At 37.4% G+C, this 24,855-nt stretch overlaps 2 pseudogenes; one reads left to right on the top strand and one right to left on the bottom strand.

The window, feature by feature from the left end:
- Positions 1-2,499: 2,499 nt before the first annotated feature.
- Positions 2,500-20,661, bottom strand: LOC124985765 (tubulin alpha-1D chain-like; annotated as a pseudogene).
- A 3,526-nt stretch (positions 20,662-24,187) lies between these two features.
- Positions 24,188-24,651, top strand: LOC124985763 (transcription factor BTF3-like; annotated as a pseudogene).
- The last annotated feature ends 204 nt before the right edge of the window (positions 24,652-24,855 follow it).

The raw sequence follows: 24,855 nt of genomic DNA, 5'->3' as shown, positions 1-24,855 counted from the left end.
TATTTGAAGAGTAAAAATTTTATGCACAGACCTAGCAGTGTCCTGACAAATGTTTCACAATCAGCTCTGTAAGATGACTTGTAACATTTGTAGCATTTGCTGATTTCCAAGTGTATGCTCTCCCACTAGGACCACCAATGTGACCGTATTCCCTATGAAGGTGGGAAGAGATAGACACATGAATTCTCAAAAGCTAGTGCAAAGCAGCTCCTGTACACATTGCACATAGCTATTAAATCAAGTTTATTCACTGTGGTGTTAAATTATTCTATATCCTTACTTACTTTTGACTATTAGGTACTAAAAGAGTTATATTGAAGTGTCCTATTCAATAGTATTTTTCAAGTTTCCTTGTAAATATAAGAGCTTTGCTCCTCACATTTAGCCACTGTGTTTTTAGTATACATAATTCACAACAATTTAACTAAATTCCTAAATTGCATTTTTACCACTCTGTAATGTTTCTTTCAATCTACTTAATGTTTGAAACATAAATTATGCATTACTTGATATAAGTCCTGCCATTTCTGTTTTCTTTTTGTTTGCATTTTTCTCTTTGCTGATCTTTTTATTTTCCATCTTTATCATTTCACCTTAAGTGCGTGTTTTACAATATACATATAACCTAATCTGACAGTCTCTGTATTTTCATGGGAGAATTCTCTTTGTTCACATTGAATATAATAACTTTATTTCTTCAGTCTTTGCATTTAATTATTAATTTTCTTGTTTCCTCTGCATCTGCTTTCTTAAGTTGATTGTTTTGATTAAATTGGCGCTCTTTCTATTTCTTTCCTCTTGTTTATTTGGAAGTTCTAGTATAATTTTGCTTTTATTAATGATTGTCGACAGTTCCCTGTTTTCAAAATCAAATAAACAAATACAACTACTTCCCTCACTCAGTATGTTCTTGCTGTTGAATGCTCCATTTCTTTCATTTTTCCCACTCTACGAGACCAGACTATTAAAATACTTCATGTCACACACTTTTTTCTTCTCTTTCTCCCATTAAACTTTCAGAATTCTTTTTGCCCATCAAATCTTCTGAATTTTTCCATCATAGTGTTGTTCTTTATTAGCATTTTCCTTACCCTATGGCCCTGCTATTTGAAGAGTCCTTTTTAACCCTATGTTAAGCAACATCAGATGGCTTATCTTCATTTTACGTCTGTGTATGTTGTTAGCTCTATTTTCATGACTGACCTAACTGAACTGTAATAATGATTGCATTATAAGGAATAAACAGCTCTTTCTTGCATGGTATTTGTTTCCTAAATAATCTTCCATAAACACTTAGTGTAATATTTCATTAAACATCCATAGTAACTAGGAGGGTTCATTTTTGGTGTCAACTTGATTGGATTAAAGGGTACCCAGATAACTGGTAAAGCATTATTTCTGGGTATGTTCTGGAGGAGATTGGCATTTGGATCTGTGGACTGAGTAAGGAAGATCTACCCTCACCCAATGTGGGTAGATACCACCTGATAAACTAAGGGCCTGGATACAACAAAAAGGCAGAGGAAATGTGATTTTGCTCATACCCCCACCCCCCGCCTCTCTCTCTCTCACTTGCACTCTCTATCTTTTCTGAAATTGAGACATTCTCTTCTTGCCTAGGACATCAGAATTCCAGGTTCTTTGGCCTTTGGAATCTGGGACATACATAAGCAGCACCCTGGGTTCTCGGGCCTTGGGTCTTGGACTGAAAGTTATACCATTGGCTTCCCTCTTTTTCAGGTCTTTGGACTTGAACTGAGTCAACTACCCAGCTTCCCCTATTCTCTAGCTTGTGGGGGGGGGGTCTCTTGAGGGACTTCTCAGGCTCTGTTATTATGTAAGCTCATTCTACTAAATTTTATATGTCTATATCTATGTATCTTATTGGTTCTCTCTTTCTGGAGCAGGCCAACTAATACATTAACTAACATAAAATTCATGGTGGAAATTGTAAGACTTTTTCCCCCAGCATTAATCATGTTATGTATTGTTTGTGGTTTTTATAGATAAGGCTTTTAAATTTTGCTAATAAATTATGTTTTTCATTTCTCTAGTAACTACTGACAATTTATCTGCATCTTTGTGATTGAAAATAGGCATTATTATTACAATGCTGCTGATTTGAATTATGTTCTGAAGTTTACAGGCTAATAAGTGTTATAGACTGAACTTAAACTCTCTATTATCATGTAGTTTATTTTATTGGGAATTAATATCACAAACATCAGTACCTGCATTTTTTTGGACATAATCACCAAATGTTTCAGGATTTATTATATTCCTTTGATTTTATATTCTGTGAATATATTCATTCAGGTTTTTCTTCCTTAAGCCTTTGCTTTAAGGCATGGTAGAAAAATCTTGCAAATACACATGGGAAGTAAGATGTGATCCCAGTTGTGTGAAGACCATCTAATCAGAAAGCTTTAATTCCTGTTAGCCAATGTTGAAGGTGAAATTATGGGAGTATGACATCTGCAGGCTGGAAAGAATGAATAATTAGAATTCTTCTTCTTTCTTACCTCTTTTAACAGACTCCATACTACTTGCATAGTTCTTCTCAAAGAGAGCTATGTCCTTATAGACCTCAGAAAACTCTTCTTCCTCTATTCCCTCACCCATGTACTAAAGAATAATGGCACCAATGGGTCAAACTTGTGGCCCAGGCAAACCCAGATCTCATCAATATCTGTGGTATTGTTATGCATAAACACAGTTTGCTATACCTTGGCCAGGTCTCCACCAGTACCACAGTGGAACATTGGTAATGCTAACCTTGAAGCCAGTAAGACACTGACCCATAAACTGGATGCAGTACTTGGTCTTGGTAGTGGCAATGGCAGCACTGACATCTTTGAGAACCATGTTATCTTGCCACAGTAGACTGTAAACCATGGATTTACCATAGTGCATGTAGCATCTCACAATCTGGTTGACTGAATAAAGCAACAACTGATGATCTCTACTGTAGAAAGTTGTTCATGGTAGGATTTCTCAGCAGAGATGATAGGGGCATTATGCGACCAGATGGAAGTGGCTGTGGGGACAGGGCACCAGATTGCTCTGGAATTTTGTCAGTTCAATATTCTGGGCTCCATCAAATCTGAGGGTGTCAGTGATGGAAGATGCAATCTAATTAATAAGGCAACTAGAATTAGTGTAGGTTATGTGCTCAATATTGAGGTTTCTATGACAAATGCCTTTGATGACCCCATTGTCTAATATTCAGGAACAATTACAGCTCCCAGGTGGTGTGAATGGTGAGGATGGAGTTATAGAGCTCAACTACAGATGTAGAAAACTGGGCATATGGCTAAATGGAGAATTCCAGCTTGAATTTTTGCTGTAATCAACATAGAGATGTTCCATCAGCAGGAAGGTAAACCCAGAACCAATTACTCCATCAAAGTTGTGGAAAACTAAGAAACAGAATACCTGTGCACTGATCAGCTAGCAGCCTAAAATGAAATTAGTGATCTTCTTGCCAGGGGCAAAGTGCCTACAGGCACAGTTATTGGTAGCACCTTACTTGGTTATGATGGACTGTTCAAAGTGGAAGAGTCAGTAGTAGATACCAGTGTGAACTTTGTCAATAACAAGTCATGTCAGACCAATGTTACTGAAGCTTAGAAGAGTGTGTGAAGGAAGACTGCAGAGGATCAAGGAGACCAGATGATGCAGGAGTCTGAGAAGCACTTAACAATTTGGTTTTTACCTTAGAGTAATAGGAAGCCACCTGAAAGTCTTAAAAAGTGTGTGTGTGTGTGTGTGTGTGTTTCTGTTGACAGCATTTTATTGATTTAGCAAACATATCTTTCCATATTTCCATCTGAAAAGCAAGGATTAGAAGACAACCAGAATGGATTACAAGGTAAGCAGTTAGGAGGTTGCTGTGGAAATCCAGATGAGAGATGATAGTGACTTGGACAAAGTATGGTGACAAAGAAGTCAGAGAAAAGGGGTAGATTTGTGAGTAATTTAGGAGGTCAAAGCAAAAGCACTTGATGATTGATTTTGTATAGAGAATGAGAGAGAGGAGCTTTTAAGAAAGAACTTCAAATTTCTAGCTTCAATAGCTTGGTGGATGTTAAATCTACTTATTAAGGAACACTGAAAACCAGATTTATGTGGGTTAAGATGATGCGTTTAGTAGAACATACTCAATTCAGAATGCCTTTTATATATCATAATGAAGGTGTGAAATGGTAGTTGGCTACATATACCAGATGCTCAAGGAATAGTCTGGACTGCAGATAAAACATATTGAGTAATCTGTCTATAGATGGTTATTGACATCGTGGGTATGGTTGTAATAGTGAGTCAGATAATGTCTCTTGTATATTCTCAGGCATTTATTTTTCCTTTCACATTTAAAAATCATTGTATTTATTATTTTATTACTTATCATTTTTATCATTTCCATATTTTTTGTTATTATTATTAATGTATTTTTAACTTGACACAGTAATTATACATATTTATGATGTATATTGTGGTATTTCAATACATGAATCAATGTATAATGATCAGATGAAGGTAATTGGCATATTTGTCAGTTCAGACATGTATCATTTCTTTGTGTTAGGAACATTCAAAATCTTCTCCATTAGACATTGGGAAATATTAATTGTCATCAACCACGGTTAATGCTCTGGAACACCAGAAGCTATTCCTACTATCTAACGAATCCCTTTGCCTATTAACCATCTTCTCTCTGGCTTTCCCTATAAAGGCTCTGGTAACCACTGTTTTATTCTCTACTTTGAGATCAACTTTAGCTTCCATATACAAATAAGAACATGTGGTATTTGGTTTTCTATGTCTGACTTGCTTCACTTAACACAATATTCTCCAGTTCCATCTGTGTTGCTGCAAAAGATGAATTTTTAAGGCTGAATAGTATTCTATTGTGTTCATATATCTTGTTTTCTTTATCCATTCATCCATTCATAGACATGAAAGTGGATTCAATATCTTGGTTATCATTAATAGTGCTGCAATAAACATGGGAGTTCAGACATCTCTACAATGCACTGATTTCATGACCTTTGGATACATACCTGGTAGTGAGATTGCTGGATTATGTGGTAGTCCTATTTCTAAGTTTTTGAGGACACCCCATGCTGTCTTTGTCTTTCAAACAATAGCTATTCTATCTTGGATGAGATGATATTTCATTGTGGTTTTGACTTATATTTTCCTGATGATTAGTGATGTTAAGAATTTTTTCATGTACATTTTTGTCATTTGAACATTGTCTTTTGAGAAGTGTCTATTCAAGTCATTCAAACAAGGCATGTATTTCTTGAAGTATTTGAACACTATATTTAGAAGATTTAGGAGCAGGGACTGATATCATATCGCAGACCCCAAGATCAGTCAAATCTCTGCAGATACAGATGGGTGGGTGGCTAAAAGCCTATTTGTATCAAGTGTACTTGTATTGTAGAACTGTGAGTTAAGGCAAGCAGGTAGACCAGATGGCCCAAGCTGTACCAAGGATGTGATGAACCTCTTCTGTGCTCAGATATTATCCTGCGTTGAAGGAAGGAATTTGGAAAACTTTGAAAGTGGGAAAAGCGGATAAAACTGCTCCAAGAGGGAGTTTAACATTTGATTGACTATTTATTCTAAATAAATTATTACACTGAAAGAAGCTTTTTTAAACCTAAGACTAAATTACCTTAAATTGTCAATTTTATGTATGTTTTTTGCATCATTAGTGGGAATGGGAACCTCACAATAATGAGATCAGGTAAATAAGATCAGAAAAAGGGGTTTTTGTTTGTTTTGCTGTCATTACACATCCTGTTTATTTTTGTATCATATAAATCAATGCCCTGCAACACCATATTTTAAAAATAGGAATTTTTCTGACTCTAAGACTTATTATAAATCTCATTGTGCCTTACAGAGTTCACAGAGCTAAAGCAAAGCTGGAGGAGAACCAAAATTTTACATGGTATGTTTCCTCTCAAGAAGTAACAAAACTTATATTCTTTTTAAATTATTTGTCTGCCAGGCTATTTTATACACACACACACACACACACACACACATCATGTATTCATTCAGTCATGTGATTTAGAGTATTTGATTTAATACACAAATAGTTCTAACTTTTGTGAACTTTTATTATTTAGAATAGTGAACATATAAAATATATAAATTAAGACATATATGTTAAACATATAATGTTAAAATAATACTACATAATTGTTATGATTTGGATGCTGTTGGGTCCCCAAAGGAACCATGTTTTGAAATGTGTTAAAAGCTTGGTCCCAATGTAATGGAAGCACCTATAAGAGGTAGGAGGAAATAATTAGGCCTTGGGGTCACCATTCTTAGGAGGGATTAATGCCCATTTTGTGGGAGTAGTCTAGGTCTCATGGGACTAGATTTTTTCCTGAAAGTGGGATTGGTTCTAAGTGAGGTCAAGTAATATGTTTGGCTTCTTCTGCATGTGTGCTAACCCCTCTTGCAATTGGTCCTACTCTGTGATACCATCTGCAATGTTGTGGCATAGCCAGAAGGCCCTTATGAGAAGTTGAGCAGATGGAGTTGCCTCATGTTGAGCTTCTGATCTTCAAAACTGTGAGCAAAATAAGACATTTTCTTTTCTTTTTTTATTTTGGTACCAGGGATTGAACACAGGGGTGCTTTACTCCAGCCTGTTTTTTTTGTGTTTTATTTTTTTTGTGACCAGCTGTGCTATATCCCCAGCCCTGTGTTTTATTTTGAGGCAGGGTTTTGCTAAGTTGCTGAAGCTGGCTTTGAACTTGCTAGTCTCCTCCCTCAGCCTCTCAAGCCTGCTGGGACTACAAGTGTGTGCCACCATGCCTGGCAAGATTTTTTTCTTTATATAAGTGCTCAGGGTTGGGTATTTTGCTCTAAGGACACAAAATGGACTAAGATAATAGTAGTAATAATAATAATAATAATAACAACAATAACAACAATAATATATATAATAAGATGACGAATAGTATTATTATTATTTATTACTATTTTAAGTTTGGGTTTGGTTTTCATGAGTCCAGCAGTGGTAGCTAGAGTGGTTAGTCATAGCAGTTTCCAGCAAAATCCAGAAAAGTGAGATAATCTTCTTAACTGGCATGGTTACAAATACTTAAGATAGCAAATAAAATGACTATAGAAGATACCCATCTTCACTCCTCACATCTGTGCAAAGGAATTGACCAGAATCTGAACAGCATCAAGAATAATGACCTCACAAATGAAATCTATGAATAAATTGCAACCATCTTTCTATAAGTGTGCATTCATTTCTCCCCATCAGTGTGCACCTAGTATCTACATCATGAACTTGTATTTGTTTCCTGAGACTGACTCAGGGAATAAGTGAGTCAGCCTAGCCTGAGCCCACTCTGCTCTCCTATCACTGACAAACTCAAATAGCCCATAAGATCTTGGAGAAATGACAGCTCAGAGTGTTGATGACTCTCTTTACAGCTAGGGACTTAAGACATGTTGGCTGCTGAGGTTCCTGCCCTATCCACAGCCCATGCTGCCTCTTGTGGGGCAGTAGTGAAGAACAGGACACTGGAGTCAGAGAGTTCAGGGTTCAGATATTCTACTTTGAAGTAGCTTGGAAAAATGAATTAATATTCTTTAATTCAACTTGTTCATCTGGTAACTGGGGATCATAGTACTTGCATTTCTGAGTTAAGAGGAATTGACCAGCTGACATAGGCAACACACCTTTACAGCTGCATCTGAAATATAGTTAGGACCCAATAAATGGCAGTTTATTTTTGGTGGTGATTTTAGTTTTGCTGTAATTTATGATGCTTCAGGAGAAAATTCCTCTGGAACTGTCACTAAACCAGATAGGTTATGGGAAAGCAGTTTTACTGAGAGTTTTTCAGACTGGGTTTACTACTCTTTTGTTACAACATGGGTTTCCTTAACTAATTCAAGCACTGACTCTTAAATATTTTCTTCAAAGGAAATGGAGAGAAATAAGATTCAAATCAGACAAAGTCCTGGGAGTTGATGAAGAGTAGTAACATAGTTGACAAGTTAGTAAAATCACGGGTACTCTGATCCTTCTCTAGTATTAATATCCAGGCCTTTCTGAAACAGGCTTCATATTCTTAGGAAGCTCCTTTCTGCACTTCCATTGAAGACACTGTGGTAGACATCATTGATTGGGGGATCTGTCCAGGTTCTTGTTCTAAGAACTGTGTACCTTAACCTGATAAAAGAACTGAAACACTAGTGAGGCTGCGCTGGTCAAAAGCAAGCATGTGACCAATGGGACAGAATAAAGAGATCAGGAAAAAACACACATATATAACCAATGATTTTCAACAGGGGTGCCAAGATCATTCAATGTGCAAAAGACACACTTTTCAACCTGTGGTGCTATGAAAAGTAGATAATCACATGCTACAGAATACAGTTTGACTTTTATCCAACACCATATGCAAAAATTAACTGACAATGAATCCATGCCCTACGTGTAAGACCTAAAGCTATGGAACTCTTGGAACATAAGGGAAAAGAGTTTCATAACATTTGGATTTGGCAACAATTTCTTGGGAATGATACTAAGGCCTAGACAACAAAAGAAAAAGTAGACAAATTCAAAGAATTTAAAAAATTGTGCATCAAAGGACATGATTAACAGATGAATGGTAACCTACAGAGTGGGAGAATGTATTTATAAATATGTGCATATCTGAGAAGAGATTAATATCCAGAATATGCAGAGAAATAAAACTTAAATGACAAAAAATAATCCAATTCAAAAATGGGAAAAGATTCAAATACACATTTCTCCAAAGAAAATACAAAAAGGTCAGTATCACTAATCATTAGAGAAATTTAAATAAAAACCATAATATGACCTCCCACCCACAAGGGTGACCACCATCAAAACAAGCTAACACAACCATTCCAGAAAATAACAAATGTTGGCAAGAAAATAAGGAAGTTAGAATCCTTGTGCATCATTGAAAGGATTATAAAATAGTATAGTTGTTGTGGAAAACAATATCAAAATTTCTTTAAAAAAAAGAATTACCAAAAATTCAAAAAATATACTTGTAAGTATTTATTTAAAGATTGAACGATCAAAAGTCTTAAAGAGATATTTATACTCCCGTGTTCATAGTGTTATTATTCATAATGACAAATGGAAAAGTAAAATGTGGTATACATATACAATGGAATATCATTTATATTTTAAAAAGGAAGAAAATTTTGACATCTGCTACAACATGGATGAAACTTGGATATTATGCTTAAGTAAAATAAAGTAGTCACACAAGATAAATGTGGGTGACATCACTTATGTGAGGTACCGAAATCACAAAGAGTAGTGACAATTATAGAGACAGAAAGAATTTTGGTTTCCATGGACTGGAAGGAAGGGATAATAGGGATTCATTGTCTAATCAGTGTATAGTTTCTGTTTGTAAGTTGGAGAGTTCTAGTGATGGATTGTGGTGGTGATGGTTGGAAACAGTATGAATGTCCTTAATGACCCTGAACTGCACACCTAAAAGTGATTCAGAGAGTAAATTTTATTACCATAAAAATTAGTGGTAAAGGAGCATTGGAATGCAAGACAATTGTTTGTTGGATGGGCCTGTCCTAGACATTGTTCCCATCTCTATGACAACCCAGTCATTAGTTGGACAAATTCTGCTTTTCATTTATTTCATAAGTTGGTATTTAAAATCTGCCCAATCCAGCCCATGACCCATACTGATCTTCTTAATGTGACAGTATGCTTGGACCTCTGAGTGATGGAGAGTGGTATTCTTATTACAATAGCCTTTCTGGGCTCTTGGTCCATGTTCAATCCTGAGCTCAATCTCCAGGCATTTCCCTCAATTCTAGCTGATTGTGAAAGTGCACTTCCAATCCCTCCTTCTAGCCCAATGTCTGCCACTTCCCCACCCTCACTGACTTGGTGCTAATTGATATGGATCGTGCACAGGGGAAGACTGGCTAGGAATTGTCATACAGGACAAACCTTAAAGACTGGGCCTTACATTTGTTCTCTTCATTTCAGGAGATTCTTTCTGACCATAATGTTATTTTCCTCCAGTCATAAATCTTTTTCTAGAAAGAACCCATCAGCCATCAATAGACTGAGCTCAATGGTATTAGCAGACAAATGGAATTAAAAGTAGGTCAGGTCCAGCTTGTTCCAGTTGCCATTTCCAGCAGCAGCAGAATGAAAGGTATTTTAATTTAAAGAGAATGAGATGCCTGTTAGCAGAATTCCATGCTGCTTTGCTCTCCCAGATCTTTTTTTGAAAATGGCTTTGAAGAGCTTGACTTCCTTCTGTCTAAGAGAGATTGAGTACCTGTTTTTTTCTGATCTGGTTCCTTATTTCTCTTCAGTTTCCTCTTTTGCCACTCCTTCCTCGAATGTTGCATGACTTGATAGCACCAAGCTCAATACAGTAGTCACCCCTTATCTACAATCTTGCTTTCAATAGTTTCAGTTGCTTCTGGTCAACTGTGTTCTGAAAAGTTAAGTGGAAAATTCCAGAAATAAACAAATCATAGCTTTTAAATTACATGCTATTCTGAGTTACATGATGAACTCTCCTATCATCCAGCTCTATTCTACCTAGTATGTAAACTATCCTTTCATTCGGAATATCCATGCTTTACACACTACCCACCTTTTAGGCACTTAGTGTCCATTGCCCATCTTGATTATCAGATGGACTGATGAGATTTTGCAGTGTTTGTGAACTGTGTGAACACACAATTCCTATTTTACAAAGTGCAAGAGTAGTAATGTGGCAATTTGAACATGCCAAAAACAAACAAACAAAAAGCCAATAAAATGTTTCTTTTAAATGAAAAGGTGAAAATTCTCAATTTAAGGGAAAAAACCCATATGTTAAGTTTGCTATGATCTTTAGTTAGCTCCTGGGTTCACCAGATTTCAATCTCCAGTATACAACAACAACAACAACTACAAGAGAATGAATGAAGCATAATATAGATACAGGGTTCAGTACCATGAGGTTTCAGGCAACCACTGAGCATCTTGGATAGTGTCCCTGGCAGATTAGGAGAGTTACTATAGTTTCAAAGTCTTTGCCCAGGCACTCCTGCTGCTTAGGAGGCCAGCCTTCTCTACCTCCTGTTTCAATTCTGAAAATTGCAGCTCAGACAATACCTCCTTATAAAGCCTTGCTTAACCACCCCTATCAACAAAGTTTGTATGCTATTCAGGATCTGAACATTTTACATGCTTCCGTTGTTATGCCACATTATCACTTATAATTTAATTATTTGTTCTGTCCCATATTATTGAAAGTTCCTAGTGAATAAATCCAATATTACTTTTAAAAAATGAACTCTGTGATATTGTTCAAATTATATTGTATATTGTGTGCATGTACTAATACATAACAACAAATCCCACCAGTACGTACAACTATAATGCACCAATAAAAAATACAAAAAATAAACTTTTGTTTTTACAGCCATTCTAGATGTTAAAAAAGTTCCAAAGATACAGTAGAGTTCCCATATAACTTAACACCCAGTTTCCCCTCTTATTAACATTTTACATTACTATGGTACCTATGCTATAATCAATGAACCAATATTGATACGTTATTATTAACTAAAACCTCTACTTTCCTCATATTTCTTCAGTGTTTACATAATGTCCTTTTTGTTTGTTTCAGTATCCACCACATTACATTAATCAAATATCTCTTCTTAGATTCCTCTTGGCTGTGAGTTTCTCAGACTTTCCTGTTTTTGATTACCTTGACAGTTTTGAGGAGTACCATTTAGGAATTTTGATGAATACTCCTCAACTGAGATTTGTCTGATGTTTTTCTAGTGAGTTGACTGGAGTTTGGGCACATGCAATTCAGATGATTTATCACTGTGGACAGTGACCTCGATCATCTGGATGATTTAGTGTTTGTCAGATTTTTCACTGTAAGGTTACCAACTCCTTACCCATTTCTCTACTGTATTCGGTGGAAGGAAGTCACTATGTGCAGCACATACTCAGAGAGTGGGGAGTTATGTCTGAGTTATGCTCTTACTTCTTAAGGAAGAATATCTACATAAATTATTTAGAATTCTGCATGGGGAGCTTATGTCTTCTCCATTGACTTAAATGTTCTTATGTCACTGAAAACTGAGTGCTTAGCATAGGACTGAGTCAAAGGTAGGCACTTAATACATTTTGGTAGCTGTTGTTTTCCAGGCATTCATTGTAAATCTCTCTCAATATGGACATTATTGTTAATAACGATTTGAACAATAAGAATAGTAAGATAGAAAATACTATTTTAGAAGCACTATCTAGGAGTTTTAACTCATTCAATCCTCACAATAATTCTAAGAGGATGATGCTATTATTATCACCAGAGGGTTTTAATTTATCTAAGATCATACAGCTAATAAGTGGTGGAGACAGGATTCAAAGCCATGCTGTCTGACTCCAGAGTCCACACTATTAAGACTGAGGAGGTTGGAATGCCTCTTTGGCCTTGCATCTCAATTACTTTGGTCTTGCTCCCTTGAATTTATTCCATATGAAAACGGGGTTCAATATGCAATTAATCCTTAGCTGGAAGACTTCTAACAGTCTTCTCATTTGCACCAAATTCTCTTTTAAATCTGCAAGGCTTCCAAGGAGCACTGGAACTGACATTCCTAAGAAATCTTAAGACACTCCACCTCCCCTTCTTAGGTTGTCTTTGAATCACTGATCAAGTTCCCTAATTTTGGAGTGCAAGCAGGACCTTGAGCTCAGGGAATGGGAAGACCATGTCCAGCAGTTATGGACAAGAGGAACTGCCTGGGCTCATATCCTAACATTTTTCACACCTTAAATGAGAACACATGGCTCTTCAGGGTTACAGGGTGACTGGGAATTAGAATGCCTAGCTACTGGCATTTCCAGAATAATTTGATAGGTTTTGCTAAGAATAGCCTAAGAATAGTTCCAATAACATGGAACTGTGATAGGAAATCTGAGCTATATTATCAATGTGCTAATTAGCCGTGAGTTGAGGAAAGATGTATTGGCCCCAAACATCTTTATTTTCTGTGATGCTTGAAATCTTACTATTATAGAAAAATTCCTTTGAATCTTGGATATCTTGCTACAAGGTTGAATAAAGTGAATAGATTAAGTCACAGTTTTTATACTCTGTTCCATGTCTGGATTCCAGAATGAAATTAGTCATTATAAATGAAAAAAGTAAAAACTAAAGATAGAGAGGAAGCTGAAAATTTTGAAGCAACCAGCGCTATTCTTTAGTGGTTGGAAATTATGGACTCTTGTACAGTTTATCTTGGTACAGTTTGTTTATAAACTGAGTAATACTATCCGAAAATAGAATCTACTCTAAACCCAGAACTTAAAAGAGATTGTAACAGTTTATTTTAAACTCCATTTAAAAACACAATAATATCTCACAAAGCTCAATCATGTATTTTGATTTAGAGCCATAAGAAATCTAAGAATAAATCTCCTTAGTCATGGAGTTCATTTAAATCAAGAGTTGCAAAGATTTCAAACTATCTATTTAGTTTTTCAGATGCCCTTATGGCATAGGCCAATCTGTTTGTCATGAAATACATGTGCTAAACTCCCACATGGGCATGCAGCTAGAATCAGCTCAGATGGAAAACAAAATTTCTTATGCAAAATTACTTGTGAATTTTCACTCATCCTTTAGAGATGATTTATTGGGAAGGCAATATGCAGCAGGCTACAGATAGTGGTAGCACATGCTGATGGTTCTATTACAGCACTCTTGGCAGCTGAGTTTGTTAAATAGTGAGAGAGGGAGGATTTTCCCTCCTTTTCTTCACCATTTTACTCGGGGTTCCTAATCGTTTTCTTTTCTGCATGCTTTCAGGATGAATTTGGACCATGATGAAAACCACTCCACTTAGCCTTTCTACTGGGTTTAATGACAGGTACTCCTCGAAACCCTTCAGGTGCAACTTCATCCTTGTAAATATCCCTGTGAGGTAGATAATATTATTTTCTCCTTTTTACAGATAAAAGAACTAAAGCATGAAGAAGTTAAGTAACATGTCCAAGACTGCACAGCTAATAAATGGTAGAGCTGAAATTTGAACCCGGGTGATCTAATTTCAGAGACCAGGCAGTTGACTTACATCCCATCCTCCCTTTGTGAGTTTCTAGTGACATGAAGTCATGAACAATTAGGACATCTTTACATACTGTGCCCTCAAGACTCTCTGTTTTGTGTGCTGGCAAAACAAATTTGGTGAAAACTCCAACTCTTCTAGTTATTCAAGTTCTGTGTCAAAACTACCTCTAATAGAAGTCTATGAACCATAACTGCTTTGGAAAAAGGAGGTTGCATATAAACAACAAAACATTTTTCAGAAATGTTCTCAACTTCCCTTCTGTGCTGATAGGTGGAATTGTCTGAAGTTTGATGAAAACGTAAGACCTGTGGGTGCTGGACCAGTTGGCTGGGCAAGCTGATAGCAAAATACCCTCACACCCTCTAGTTTTCCCACCCATTGTAGACGGTCCCTTCTGTCCCTGTGCCCATTAGGACTCATTGAGCTAGAGAGAGTGGTTTTCTCCAATTTCTCCAACTTGTGCTCTCCCATACCCCTAAACTGCCCCCAGTATCCGGTGAAGATGTGGGGAAAAGTTCACTCATACATTGCTGGTGCAACCAGTATGGAAAGCAGTATGAAGATTCTTCAGAAAACCTGAAATGGAACCACCATTTGACCCAGCGATCCCACTCCTTGGTTTATATCCAAAGGACTTAAAATCAGCATATTACAGTGACACAGTCACAACGATATTTATAACAGCTCAATTCACAATAGCTAAGCCATGGAACCAATCTAGGTGCCTTTCAACAGATCAATGGATAAAGAAATTGTGGTATATATACACAATGGAATATTAACCTTAAAGAAGAATGAAATTATGGTATTGCTGATAAATGGATGGAACTGGAGAATATCATGCTAAGCCAATTCCAAAAATAAATAAATAAATAAACCAAAGGCTGAATATTTTCTCTGATAAGCGGATGTTGATCCATAATGAGGGGGGAGTAGGGAGAATGAAGAAACTTTGAATTGTGCAGAGGGGAGTTACAGGAGGCGAGGGGATGTGGGGATGGTAATGATAGTAGAATGAATTGGACATTATTACCCTACAAACATGTATGATTACACTACCGGTGTGACTCTGCACTATGTACAACCAGAGGAATGAGCAGTTGTGCTCCATTTGTGTACAATGTGTCAAAATGCATTCTACTGTCATATGTAATAAATTAGAACAAATTAAAAAGTAAAATAAAAAAATTTCAGAATATTCATCTACTGTAAAAATCATCAGAAATGTGGATTAAGCCCCAAAATAAAAGAATATTTGTGACAGCATAATTTAAGAGGGCAAAAATAAGCAAATAAATAAATTAAATAAAAAATAAAATAAGTTAAAAAGGAAAGAAAGAAAAAAGAAACAACTGAATGTCTTCTTGCTCTTAGCTGGGAAATTATTTTAATTGCTATCTTTATTTGGAAAATAGATATATAATATTCACCAGGTACCTGGTACTGTTACTCAAAGCCTCATCAAAATCCATGAAATAGATATTGTTGTCTCAAATTTATAGACACAGTAACTGTGGCACAATGTGGTTAATAAAAACAAATTTACAGACACAGTAGCTGTGGCACAATAAGGTTAATAAAAACTGGCCCACTGTGATGGAGCCAGGACTTTAACCCAGGCCAGCTGGCTCCAGAGCACAGGCTTCAATTCCATGCCTGAATGCTTGGAGACCACTGTCATTGTGTTTTTTTAAGGAATTTTTATTTTCTGTTTGTTCTCTTTTTAAATTTTGCTTTCTTGTCTTCCTGCAGCTTACTTAAATTCAATTTTTATTTTTCTGTAGTGTTTTTGAGAGTTTATGACAACATACTCTTGTCAACCTTCACCTGTTTGAACAGTTCCAAAGGTCTTTCTTCTACCATTTTCATTCTGTTCAGAGAACTTCCTTTAGTCATTCTTTTAGCGTAGGTCGACTGGGTGACAGATTCTTTTTAGGCTTCATCTGAGAATATCTTGGTTTCTTCTTCATTCCTGAATGATATTTGTGCTGGTTATGGAACTCAGTATCCCCAATTCTGGTCTTTCAATGCATGAAAAATACTGTGCTACTTCCTTCCAAGCATCATGGATTCAAATAAAAAATCCACCTCACTCAAGTTGTTTTCCCCTGTGGATAAGATGTCATCTCTTGCTGCTTTCAGGACTTTGTCTTTAGTTTTCTAGAAGCGTATCCATGGTACATCTTTTTCTTTTTTTAATTTATTTTTATTGTAAACATATGGGATACACGTTGTTTCTGTTTGTACATGGAGTAACAGCATACCATTTGCATATTCACACATTTACATAGAGTAATGATGTTTGATTCATTCCGTTATTTTTTCCTTCCCCCCTACCCCTCCCACCTCTCTTTTCCCTCTATACAGTCCCTCCTTCCTCCATTCTTGCCCCCCTCCCACCCCCCATTATCCACTTATCAGTGAAATCATTCGTCTTTTGGATTTTTGAGATTGGCTTATCTCACTTAACATGATCTTCTCCAATTTCATCCATTTGCCTGCAAATGCCATAATTTTATTATTCTTTATAGCTGAGTAATATTCCATTGTATATATATATACCACAGTTTCTTTATTCATTCATCAATTGAAGGGCATCTAGGTTGGTTCCATAGTCTGGCTATTGTGAATTGAGCAGCTATGAACATTGATGTGGCTGTATCTCTGTAGTATGCTGATTTTAAGTCCTTCGGGTATAGGCCGAGGAGTGGGATAGCTGGGTCAAATGGTGGTTCCATTCCAAGTTTTCTAAGGAGTCTCCACACTGCTTTCCAGAGTGGCTGCACTAATTTGCAACCCCACCAGTAACGTATGAGTGTACCTTTTTCCCCACATCCTCACCAACACCTATTATTGCTTGTATTCTTGATAATCACCATTCTAATTGGAGTGAGATGGAATCTTAGTGTAGTTTTGATTTGCATTTCTCTTATTACTAGAGATGTTGAACATTTTTTCATATATCTGTTGATTGCTTGTAGATCTTCTTCTGTGAAGTGTCTGTTCATATCCTTAGCCCATTTGTTGATTGGGTTATTTGTATTCTTGGTGTAGAGTTTTTTGAGTTCTTTATAGATTCTGGAAATTAGTGCTCTATCTGAAGTATGATTATCCATGGCACATCTTAATGAAGGTTTCTTTGGGTTTATCCTGTTTGGGGTTATTTCTGCATCTTTTATCTATAGATTTATGTCTTTTGACAGATTTGGGGAATTTCAGCCATGGGTTATTTTAATTTATTTTTCTCTCCACCCTCTTTCTCCTCTCCCTGAACTTTCAGTGACATAGACGTTGGAGCTCTGTTATGGTCCCACTTGCTCTGAAGCTCTATTCATTTGTTTTTCAGTCTGTTTTCTCTCTGCTGTTCAGACTTGGTAACTTCTATGGTTTAACTTTCAACTTCACTGATTCTTTCCTTTGTCCTCTCCACTCTGCTGTTGAGCTCATCCATCGAGTTTTTAAAATTTGTTGCCTGTTTTGTTCCTGAAATCTGTTTTGTTCTTCTCTATGCCTTCTGTTTCTTTCCTGTTGTGTTCTATAGTTAAATTTGGTTCAAAATGTTCACAATTTCTCACTGAAGACTTTTTACGACTATAGCTTATAATTCGGACATCTATTTCATCTTCATGTTGAGGCCTGTTTATTTTCTTTATTCATTTTGGTTTTCAATCTTTGTTCCTGATTTGAGTGACTTTCAATTGAAGACTAGACTTGGAAAGTATTATAAAACTCTGGATTTTATTTGAACCTTTTATTTTATCAGAACTTTTATTTATCTTTTTGTACTAGGGATTGAACTCAGGGACACTCTACCACTAAGTTACATCCCCTGTCCTTTTTGTTGTATTTTATTTTGATACAGGGTCTTCCTAAATTGCCTTGGCAGGCATTAAATTGTAATCCTCCCTCCAAGTCTCCTCAGTCACTGGGATTCCAGGCATGCAGCACGGTGCCTGACTCCTTATCAGACCCCTACAACCCAACCCTTAAACCATGTAGGCCTAGGCAGGCAAACCAAATGCTCTAAGTCATCTTAAAGCCTACATTGTCTGTACAATGTCACTCTGTCACATTCTGTTGACAAACCAAGCTGCAAAGTTTAGCCCAGATTCAAGGGGAGGGAAATCAAAATCAACCTCTAGATGTGGAGAGTGACAAGGTCACATTACAAAAGGAAATAAAGAAGGTGTGGGATGGTTGTGACCACCTTTAATAATAATCTACATTAACAGTTATTTTGCTTGAAGGAATTACAGATTACTCTTGTTTCATACTCTTATTTCTGTTTTCCTAATTCTTTATATTGAGTATGTTTCCTTTAATAGCAAAAAAACCTTTTTTAAGTTATATGTCTTGAAAACCAGAAAAAAGTCATGTAGATACCAAATTCCATAGTGCAGGTGCTTTGCAAATGGAATTCAACAACTGCAGCCTTTGATCTTTAAAAATGTAAAATGTTTAAAGGTAATAGTTGAGATGATTTCCTGCTCTTGGAAATGATGCTGTCTGCCTGTGTTGTTTGGTGTGATCCTCCAGTTTAAAGCTTGGGAAGCATTTTTTGTTTGTTTTTGTTTTTCCCTATCATCCTTGTCTTTATACAGGTTTAGGCAAGGGTGACATGCTCACCTGCAGCCTATTGGGAGTTGGAACTGTCAAGTTCCACTAATAACCTCTCCTTTCCCATTCCTTCACATATCTTATTTGGGATACACACCTGGATCTCTGTCGTCATGTAAGTGCAGTGTTCATAAAAATAGCAACTCCATTGTCCTTGATGTGCAATGATGGAGGACAAGGTCAATTAGGGACCTATATGGAGAGCAGAAACTTCTTAAGAGATTGTGAATGTTAGAACATGCGTGTTTAATTGGATTTTTTAAATTTTGAGACAGGTCCTGCTGAGTGGCTCAGGTTGACCTTGAACTCACGATTCTCTGACCTCAGTCTCCAGAGTAGCTGGGATTATAGGCATGCACCACCAATCGTGGCTTACATTTTAAACACCATGATCAAACTGTTCTACTTTAACCCCTGTGGAGGGAAGACTTGGGAAACGTTATTTTCTATATCTATAAAAATTATAACACCTTATCCTAAGGGAACATGGTGCAGTTTTCCAGTGTTTTCATCTTACTTTTACTCTTCACATGACTGTCAGTGTCTTATCCATAAGATGGGAATAATGATAGCTACATGGCAGAATGTTAGGAGTTAGAAAACAATATCTACACTTTAGGTAGCTAGAAAGGATTTTGTAAGAATCAAATTTGATGATAAATGTGAAAAGAGCATAATCAGATATTAACTGTTACTATTTTTATCCTTTTTAGGCATAGCATATGCTACTGCCTTTAAAAACATAGTTTGAAAATGAGGAAAATTAGTTTTGACATGATCAGGGACCCCTGTGAAAAACAGGACACCTTAGAACTAAGGGATAAACACCTTTCAGGGGAAATAAGACAGCTATGCTAGCCTTTAGTCTTATGGGTTTAACAATCATGCTAGAAAATTAGGAGTTAAAAATGCTCCAGTCTTCAGGGGAATGGGATGAGATGCCACACCAGGAGATGGGAGGCTGGGTGAGTCAACTCAGCCTTCCCTGACCGCGGTCAGCAGAAATGCCAGCTCTGGAAATAACATTGGAGACTTTCCCACATGATAAGGGCAATTCCAGGTGGTGAGAGGGTAAATGTATGCATAGAATAGACTCCAATAATCCACCGTTACCTTTACCCTGTTACGCACACCCCCACGTGGAGACTTCAGATGGCAATGAGACACGTGATGTAGGAAGAAGCCTGAGGAAGGGCACAGGAGCCACTGAAGCCACAGCTCTGCATGAGATAAAATCAAGAGACAAATGGCCAAGTGGATGCCATAAAAGCTCTTCCCCTTCGTTCTTTGATTGAGCCAGACTGGGAGCTCTGTCACTGATGTGCTGTCTCCCTTCTGCCTCAGATAGAAGCCACTTTCTTCTTTCCTTTGCTGGAACCAATCTGGGGTCTCTGTACCCTGAGTACTTTCTCCCTTCTGGCTCCAGCAGAAGTCCCTTCATTAAGCCTGTCTGTGCTTAGGTTCTTTCTCTGTCTAGTTTTTGTTTCTACAACTGTGGATCAAAGAACCCAAGGTTACTAATGATTTTATGGAGGCTAATCATTTTCCAACTAGTTAAATGGTGGAGTTTGACTTCAAGCTACATATTCTGTCTCTTGGTTCAGTGATCTTCACATTGATTTTATTATTCCCAACTATTTTATAGTTTGGAAACATTTTCCAGACTTTTTTGATGATAATAAACTCTGTCAAGCCTTGCATCAAACTATCAAGTGTATGGAACTATATGATGGCATATTTTGTATCATCAGGACCATCACTTAAATCAGGAGTCAGCCCATCAGTCTCCACCACTTGTTTTTGTAATGTGACCCAGTTACACTTGTTCATATATGTATTGTACCTGTCTGCTTTCACACTGTCATGGCAGGGTTGAATAGTTATCATAGAGACTATAAGCCAGGATAGCCTAAAATATTTATTATCTGGCCCTTAACAGAAAAAAAGTTTGCTGACCTCTGAATTTTATCATCTCAAATATCACAGAACCAGTGCCTTCAAGTAGTGATATTCTATAGTTCATGAATCACTTTGGCAGGTGCTCTTTGTAACAATTCACTCCCAGCTGCATCCAGGTTTAAAAATGAACCCCTTAACTCTCCCTTATTTCCACCCCCCAGGAGAAGCTTGGATTCCCTGAACACTGAAGACTTTTATTCCTAGAAGGTCTTTAAGACCTAACTTCACCGAACATTGAAACAGCACAGAAGGCTTTTAGAAATCCTGCCCTTTGACATCCTTACTCAAGGGATGAGAAAAATAAGACCCACAGAAGGGAGGTCACTCCCCTAAAGTTAGGTGCTGGTTGGTAGTTAGATTAGGACCCAGGGATCCTGACTTTCAGTGGTTAAGTTATCCTGCAAACTGAATTAAACTGAATTGTATTTCCCCACTTGAGGATGGCAGGTGTGAATTTTCATTCAGTTATTTGGTGCTGGAGAGTAAAAGATCACAGATACCTCTAGATCTTGAGGTACTGTCCAGAAAGGTAACACTAGGACCTGAGTTCTTAAAACCTCAATATACCCACCAATATCTCGTCGTTTTTCTAAGAAAAATGACAAAAGGACAGACTACATTGTTCACTGTGGTCTGTTTAGCCATGATTTCCCTCATGGATAGGGAGAGTGTTGGCGATTCTATCTGACCTGACATGGTGGAGGTCTCAGAAGCTCAGGCCAGGCTGTGACAGCTGTTACATGGCACATGTGAGCACACCAGGGGGAGAAAGTTCAAGAGGGTGAGACTGGGTTATTTCTCTGGTTTCTGAATGTCTTTGTGTTCTTTCTCTGCATAAAAAGCACAGTTTTTAAATTTATTGGTTCATCAGTTATGTGGATTTTACATAGTTCTGTAAGTGAGAAAAACCAAGTCTTGTGTTTGGGGCACCTGGGTCCGTTGGCTGAACTTACAGGATTCCATGACCCAGATTCTTACGTAAAGAACTTTGCCCCCAAATGCAATTAAGTTTGTCAATGCTTTCAATGGAAAATCCAGGCTAAAAACATCAAAGGTCCAACAGGCAGGCAGGTTAGCAGGAAAGGTCAGGGCAAGGACATGAATAAGAGAACAGTATAATTGGACAGGCGTTTGGTTTTTAAAACCAGTGAGACTCAACTTTTAGAAGAATTGAACTTTTGGGTGACACTGATGATAACTCACAGGACTGGGCATAGAATCTGATTTGTCTCTGCCTAGCATTCCTTCTCCGTTCCAGTGACAGCAGCAATGACCTCTTTCCTTTAGGGAAGTACTCTCTCCTTATGCCATGCAGCTTGAATCACAGGGATTTTTTTTTTCTCCCCTGTGGTCACATATGTAGTCATGTGATCCAAGCCAGGCCAAGTTACATCTTAAACACAGACGGTTGATGGGGCAGAGACCCCTGGTAGAAATGCATACCCCCAAATGTGCCCTGGGCCCAAGTCTGTTTGCTTAGAAAAAATTTTTGCTTGTCTTTAGTTTTATTTTATTTTATTTGCTTTGTTGTGTGTGTGCACTTGTTCATCGAGTATCATCTCAATTTATTTATTTAGTTTTTACTTAAGTTAGTAGTTTTCTGTTTCTGTTGTTTACAGAATGTTTAAGTAATACCAAGGGACAGAGAATTACTGGGTCTAACATACATAATCTTATATATTTAACAAAACACCATGAGATATGTATTAATAGTTTTATTGCATGCATGAGGAAATTAGAGCTAATTTGCTATGGTTTATGCTGGTAACAAGGAAAAGAGCTAAGTTTGGAACTCAGTATTGTCATATCCTAAATCCATGAGTGCAGGATGCAGTTGAGGGCAGGTGTCAGCAGTCTGGGTCTCAGAAAGCACCCAGGAACATTCTAGAGAATCCAGGTGCTCTGTAAGGTACAGGAGCCCAGCATTAATGCAGCCCCTTTCTTATTTCCTGGAAGCAGTATCTCTTCATATAGAAGGGTTAAGGTGCATTTCTCACAGTCAAAAATCATTTTGCAACTGAGGGAACTGAGCTCCAGATATGTCAAATGGACTTCAACACATAGCAAGGTCAGATAATTCTAGGTCACATAGCAAGAGTTAGCCGTTAGTGCCAGATCAGGGATCAAGATCAGGGATTCCTAATGCCCAGCCTTTCAGAGCTCTCACTGCCTTGATTTCTTCTGGGTAAGATGACATATTATGATTTCCAAAAACAGTATAGTGGAGTTGAACTAGATAACATCTAACTTTTGTGAGTTTAGGTTTAAACAGTTGTCAGTGAAAGCAGACAGGGACTGAAAAGTGGCAAAATTTTAATCCTGCCAGTGATTCCATCTGTTAGTCTGGCTGTGAGATGGGAAAGGTGAGTATAAGAATCACAGTGGGTTTTCATGTGTTTTATATTGATTTTTAACTAATCAAATTAAACCCTGGAACACAGTTGATGTATTTCCATTGACCTCTCCCCCCCAACCTCTAGCTGTCTATTTCATAAAAGTTATGGAGGAAAAACTGATGATGTTGGTGGACTTCCTGCAGCTGGTGGTGCAATTTTCAAACAGACGTTTTCAAGGATGATTTGGACTATGGTTTTTATTTTCTCAGTGTACTGATTTTAGAATTTCAGTCCCATAGAAGTTGCATCTCCAATTCTTACTATAGTGGAGGCAGTAAAATACAATGCAACTGTAGCAGGCATCGTCTCTTCATTGAGAATAATCCATATTCATATGTTGGTTGCATGGGTGATTCTGAACAATCCTTCATTTCCTCAGATTATAGGAGAATTTGGGATAATTTCCTATCTACATTAAATATTTAAATGCTATCTATTAATGTCGTTATTAGCACTATTTAAGGAAATTTTAGTGCTGGTGGTGCAGGTGCTGCTGTAAGTCAGAGAAGGAGGGATCCCCAGCTCTAGAGTTCAGGGATGGAGGATGTGACTCTGATATCAAGTTACAGATCTGGATCTCTGAGTGTGATAATATAGGTATCATCTTCTATTTCTGTGTCACTTATTTATCTATCACCTTTTTGCATTAAAAAACCATCCAAACTCTTAATGACTTATAAGTGTGTGTATATGTATATATTTAGCTCACAAGTCTGTGGGTCAGCAGCAGTTCTGGTCCCCAGTGGGTTCATTCTTTGTCTATGTTAACTGTGGGCTGGAAAAGCTAATCTTAACTAGGCTCTCTTACACATATGTCAATCAACTGTAGGCTCCTCAAAGACAGTTTTGGCTTGTACAGTTGAACTTTCCTCCAACAGGTGAGCTCAGGTTAGTTCATAGGGGGTTGGTGGCAAGATTCCTTAAAAAACAGGGAAACAGATCTTGCGTCCCCGTGTGTGTGCTCCTAATCTCAGCTGGTCTGCCAGAGACCCCCTGAGCACCAGCCCTAGTCCCCCACGAGGCCCCATTTCTGCTCCGACTAGATGAAAGAAACTATCATGAACCAGGAAAAACTTGCCCAACTGCAGGCACAAGTGCGCATTGGTGGGAAAGGAACTGCTCGCAGAAAGAAGGTGGTTCATAGAACAACTATAGCAGATGATAAAAAATTTCAGTTCTCCTTAAAGAAGTTAGGGGTAAACAACATCTCTGGTATTGAAGGGGTGAATATGTTACAAACTAAGGAACATTGATTCACTTTAACAACCCTAGTTCAGGCATCTCTGGCAGCAAACGCTTGCGCCCTTACAGGCCACGCTGAGACAAAGCAACTGACAGAAATGCTACCCAGCATCTTAAACCAACTTGGAGCAGTCTGACTAGTTTAAGGAGACTGGTTGAATCTCTGTCCAAACAATCTGTGGATGGAAAAGCACCACTTGCTACTGGAGAGGATAATGATGATGAAGTTCCAGATCTTGTGGAGAATTTTGATAAGGCTTCTAAGAATGAGACAAAGTGAAGTAACTGATCAACTTCTGAAGAAGATAAACTTGAAGTTACTGGGAGCTGCTATTTTATATTGACTGCTTTTAAAAGTTGTTTTGTTTATGGATCTGATAAAATCTAGGTCTCTAATATTTTTAAGACCAAGCCCCTTGGACACTGCAGCTCTTTTCAGTTTTTGCTTATACACAATTTATTCTTTGCAGCTAATTAAGCTGAA

This window comes from Sciurus carolinensis, chromosome 5 (genome assembly GCF_902686445.1).
Source record: "Sciurus carolinensis chromosome 5, mSciCar1.2, whole genome shotgun sequence".
Taxonomy (NCBI): domain Eukaryota; kingdom Metazoa; phylum Chordata; class Mammalia; order Rodentia; family Sciuridae; genus Sciurus; species Sciurus carolinensis.
Note: the sequence above shows the minus strand (reverse complement) of the source record. Positions and strands in the feature narration are given on the sequence as shown.